A 5,854-nucleotide genomic window follows, 5' to 3' on the forward strand; every position below is an offset into this window, starting at 1 on the left:
ACACTTCATCTAAATGAGGAAAGTTGACAGTTACTGAAGCTATATTTTGAGTAATACAGAATCCAGAAAATTTTTTAAATTCTTCAAATTGATCTCTAGCAATTTGGAGGCCTTCCAAATTACAAAAGGGAAAAATATCAAAGAAACTCTAGCTCTAACAGAAAACAAAGAGATAAGAAGCATTAAATAAAGGTTACAGTAACAGTAAGAGACAAATTCAAATTTGAGGTGAAAGCTTCAAAGGAACAAAGAATGTTACTTTTATGTATCAAATAGCAAAGCTCAAAGGCTGTAACTGTCATCAACTTTTATGCATCAAATAAAGGATAAAACAAAGCAAAAAAAATGTGTTGAAAATAAAAGCTGACATTAACAGAAACACAGTAATGCAGTAAGAGCTCTCTTAACTCTCTAGATTAACAGACAATTTCTATTCCTCTATAAAACATGCTGACATATCCACAGCATTCTGAACACTAACCACTGATGGGTTGCTCGCACTGCATGCTCCTATCCTTCTAGTCCCACAAACTGAACTGCATGCTTATCGATGGTCAGTCATATTTGTTCCCAGACATGCATACATCTGTAGTACCAGATACTGAACCTGCTGTAGTATATTAAATACTGCATATTAAAAATATGTAAAAAGTTTATACTTAATTAAAACTCAATGAGTTTATAAAGCCTCAGTGTGACTCTCTAAACACTCTGGCCAAATTAGGGGTGGGGACACAAATGTAAATTATAAGGAGATCAAATACTAATTGTAAAAACCTAGACACATTCTATACTCAGATCACTTTCAAAAATGTCTCTGAACTCTCCACTTTAAAAATCCAATTAAAATGACAGAACTTACATAATAGCTGTGATTAAGTCACACAAGTAACAGAACTCCAATTTACCGTCCATGCTCTAAGGCTTTGGCTTTGCACCAAAAGATTAACGAGTAAATACAGGTGATGTTTTCAAGCAAGCAAGCAAGGAAAGGAAGGAAGGAAGGAAGGAAGGAAGGAAGGAAAGAAAGAAAGAAAGAAAGAAAGAAAGAAAGAAAGAAAGAAAGAAAGAAAGAAAGAAAGAAAGAAAAAATGTTTTCAATATGTATACATTATTTCTCTTTATCCCCAGTCTTTTTTTTTTCTAAAGTGAATTTTATTCCCTTATTTGACACAGAGAGAGTATAAGCAAGGGTAGCAGCAGGAAGAGGAAGAGGGAGAAGCAGACTCCCCTCTGAGCAGAGAGCCCGATGTGGGATTCTATCCCAGGACCCTGACATCATGAACTGAGCCAAAGGCAGATGCTTAACAGACTGAGCCACCCAGGTGCCCCAGTCCCCAGTCTTTTCTACTATTATTTAAGACCTTTATTAATAGGTGATTGTCATTTGTTGACTTTTTTGAAAAAAAAAAATCAAATTGTAAACTTTTATTATGAATTTAAAATCAGGTTCTTAAAAATCTCAACTTGACCAGATATGATAAAATTTAAAACTTTTAAAGGTGTGTGGAGAAAAACCAGGCTTTTTTAAAAAACACATTTGTCATTACCAAAAAGAGACATCTTTAGATTAAAAAAAAAAAACAACAAAAAACAAAAAAACAAAAAAACCATGCTTCATAGATAAATAGAACTATCTGCATTATCTGGTCAATGGGGAAAAAAAAAAAAGGCAAGCACTTCAGGTCTTCAGTACCAATCTTTTGTTCATATGTTATTGCTGGAACTTCATCTTCATTCCTTCATGCTGGATGACTAAACCAAATGATGGTAGAGATGGTAAGCCGGCATCTACTCAGCCAGGCCCTGCTCAGCCTCAGAAGTAGAGGAATTCTCAGCTGGTGGATCAGCTGCTTTTGTCTCTTTGGCATCTTGTGGTGCAGGATGTTCTGGGCGCCTGTGTTGTCAAGTGAAGCTGTGGCAGCACCGACAACAAGGTGGCTGCTGACCTTGGGTCCCATCTCCTTGATTTTCCTTATCTTCCTCCTTGCCATTCTCTCTAGGCTATCCTTGGAGAGGAGGACCTCTGCGGAATTGTGGTCTCTACAAGCCTGACACGTACTCTATCTCACTGGTCAGTCTTGTTCTCCTGCATCCTGGTTGTCAGCACCTTCCAACACTTCTCCCCGCAAAGGAGGGTTGGAAGACTGTGGCTGACACCCAGAGGGTCTGCACATGCAGTAAGGTGGGAACCGTCACCGGTGGTAGGGCTGGTGCTGTTGGGGTCTGGCCTTCAGGAGCACTTTCCCAACCCTCCTTCTTTTCCCCACTCTCACTGTTCTGTAATTCTGCTGGTAATTGTGTGGAGGACCCCTGCATCGTGGAGAATGTCTTATGATGGTTCTGGTCTGCTGCGTATTTACTGCCTTGCACTGGAACTCAACAACAGCCTGTCACATTTGCTGCCTCCATACCCTTTTCTCCTTCAACAACATCCAACTCCACCGTCTCTCTACCTCCTCCACTGGGACGGCGTCTCCCAGTATTATTGTTCTTTATGGCAGTCTGGTATACAAACACATCTTCTTTGGTGTCATTCCTGTTGATGAAGCCATATCCATTTCTCACACTCAACCATTTTACTGTTCCCAAAACCTTCCTTGTGATGATCTTCTTATCCCCAATGGCAGGCCAGGATGTGAGTCCGTGGCAGCTGTGGCTGTCTCCCCAGGTGTGATGGTAACTAGGCCAGTGGGGGTTGGTAGGGCTGCTCAGGGCTCTCTGGGGTCTGCTCTCTGCTTCTGCTACCAATCAAACTCTATCCCCAGTCTTAACAGATCTTTTGGATTAATTGGTTCACTCCGTGCTGATCATGTTAGATAATAAGCTTCCACTATGGTGACATATTTTAATATCCTTTCTCATTATTTGACAGATTAAGTAGTCAAAAGTAAAATGATGCTATAGAGAAAATGACTAATAATAAATTTGGTTTTGGAAATTTATGCTAGAGATAATATTCCTTTTAAAATGCCCCTTAGCCATTTAAAAAAATTGGCCATATATTAGACTAATTATGAAAATATAAATTTTTTTAAATTGAAATATTAGAGTCTACATTCTTTGACTATAGTATAATGATCCTGAAACAAGAGTGTATCTTCTGTTTGAGGTACATGGGGTGCACTATGACTAAAGCAGAATGGACTTGTAGGACATTATAAGGGTTTTGGCTCAAACTTTGGAAAGTTTGAATAAAAAAGTGCCATCATTCAATGTTCACTGCTTTGTATTTTATCCTATGAAATTAAAGAACAATCATTTTGTATAGATTTTAACAAATAGTATAGATCATGTAACCACCACTCCAGTACCACACAGAAAAGTTATTTTGAAGAAGTAAAGGAGGATGTTGATTCTGAGGTGGGAATGACAAGATGAAGAGTTCAGGATGTGACATGTTAGTTCTGAATCATCTTCAAGATATCAAGATCTCCAAATAAATGCATTGGATTTAGCCAACTTGGAGAACACTGGTGAACACCACAAGGATTCTTAAGAGTTCTAAGGTATGAAATCTGAATGAGTAGGTGCAGTCCAGAAGAGAAGAAAGAATTGGAGTAAAAGCTCTTTAGGAGCTTTGCTATAAATGAGAGAAATGAGGGGAGTAGCTGGGGAAAATAGTAGAGGCAGATTGTTAAGAGAAATCACCATATGCTCATGCAAAAGTCCAAAAGAAAGAGAACGGATGATGCAAGAATGAAAAAGGGCAATCACCATAAAGTTCTTAAAAGGATAAGGGCATGAGACCTTGTGCATGAAGAGAGGCATTTCCTTTGTTAGGAATTTCGACAGTTCATTCATATAAAGGAGTTAAGGAAGAACACATGAGCTCTGATATACACAAGTAGAAACATGAGAAGGTGTAAACCAAGGCAAACTGTCTCATGATGCTTTTATTATCATTAGAAGAGAATAAGAGTAAGAGAAGAAGTGATAAAGATTCTCAAGGAAAGGGGCGCCTGGGTGGCTCAGTGGGTTAAAGCCTCTGCCTTCGGCTCGGATCGTGGTCCCAGGGTCCTGGGATCGAGCCCCGCATCGGGCTCTCTGCTCGGCGGGGAGCCTGCTTCCTCCTCTCTGTCTCTGCCTGCCCCTCTGCCCACTTGCGATCTCTGTCAAATAAATAAATAAAATCTTAAAAATAAATAAATAAAAAGGATTCTCGAGGAAAGAAAAGGGCTGAAAAGTTACCTAAGTACTGAGGGAGTAAATACACAAGAGAAATATAAAAGGTTGTTAGGCATCATTAGGGCCCACTTGAGGGTGTCATAAATTTATAAATGAGACCCATCAGCAGGAGGGCAAGATTTTCTCCAACCATCTTCAACTTTCCATGCATGGGTATGGGTGCTACAAAGAGCCTTATTTAACTATAGCCATGCAGCATAATGGAACAAGAGAGATACAAGGGAGTAGTGGTATTGTGCAAAGGAATGATTATAAGATGAAACTTGGAATTGTAACAGAAGAAAGGGTGTGAGAAAATGTTTTAAGGACATGGAAAAAGTGGGAGATGAGATAGTTTCAAGTCCCTGAGAGTAAAAGGATTGTTGGAGCTAAACCATTAAAGGACATCAGCTGGAGAGATAAAAAGTGATGATCAGAGAAGGAGAAGCTAGAAATTGAAATGACTGAAGAGATATCATTAATAATAATGACAAAAAAATCTAAGCTATAAACAGGAGTGAGTAGCAGAAGTCAGGCCAGTATCATTGAAGGATCTGAGGGCAAGACACTGGAGGTTTTTGGTGATGTTGGCATCACCAATATTTAGGACAGCTGTGGTATTGGAGGAAGAAATTGATATACAGGAGCTGAATTTTTCAGGAAAAGAGACTTTTTTAAAAAGCAGAAATAGTAAGTGGTAAAATGTGTAACGGGAGATTCAAAACTTGGGAGTTCCTTTCTTTAGCTAGTAGGGAAGGAAAATAGTCTGTATTCATCAAGAAGTAGCTACGGAGGGGGCGCCTGGGTGGCTTAGTGGGTTAAGCCTCTGCCTTCGGCTCAGGCCCTGATCCCAGGGTCCTGGGATGGAGTCCCACATCGGGTTCTCTGCTCAGCAGGGAGCCTGCTTCCCCTCTCGCTCTCTGCCTGCCTCTCTGCCTACTTGAGCTCTGTCTTTCAAATAAATAAATAAAATCTTTTTTTTTTTTTTAATAAAAAAAAAGAGTAGCTAAGGAAAGTCCTACTTTTCTTCCATTCTCAGTAACCTGGGGGGTTTTTCTCCACATTTGCTTTGGCAATTAGGATGGAGAGCAGCCAACCCAGGGAAGCTTGTCTCAGTCTCAAGTCAGAGACATGGCAGGGTGGGGCAGAGAAAGGGCCTGAGTGGAGATCTCCAGTTTGGCTATAAGGTCATGGAAGGAATCCAGAAATTCTCACCTGCCCTAGGGAGGGTTGTGGAAGTTAACTGATAAAAGATCTGGTAATTGATGGAGTAACTAGCTGGGGTTAGCATCTTACCAGCAGAGCATGCAGGCTAGTAAGCAAAGAGTATCACAGCCAGTCCATCCAACAAGCCCATGTCCCCTGACAGAGTAGGGCTTCATGTGCAGGATGATGGAAGAATGAATAGAAAATCCTTTCCTCACCAACTGGTCTCTAAGGACTTCAGAATTTAAGATGCTAATGTAGCAAAGAAAATCACATTTACACATGAAAAGAACAAACACAGAGCCTGGAAAATCTTCATCAGACTTCCATAGGGAAAAAAGGAATAAGGAACAATCTCAATTAAACCTTGAAGTAAATGTTCTTATCCAGTTTTCTACTGTCAGCATTAATATGAACAATGATCCTATTAATAATAACATCTATAATTGCTTAGCACTTTCTAGGTGCTACACTGCAATAT

The 5,854-nt window shown here is 39.7% G+C and overlaps 1 pseudogene; it reads right to left on the reverse strand.

Annotated features, from left to right (window-relative positions):
• Positions 1-1,791: 1,791 nt before the first annotated feature.
• LOC111147201 lies at positions 1,792-5,458 on the reverse strand (annotated as a pseudogene).
• Positions 5,459-5,854: the final 396 nt, after the last annotated feature.

Source organism: Enhydra lutris, unplaced genomic scaffold (assembly GCF_002288905.1).
Source record: "Enhydra lutris kenyoni isolate GAN:26980312 unplaced genomic scaffold, ASM228890v2 scaffoldscaffold16, whole genome shotgun sequence".
Classification (NCBI taxonomy): Eukaryota; Metazoa; Chordata; class Mammalia; order Carnivora; family Mustelidae; genus Enhydra; species Enhydra lutris.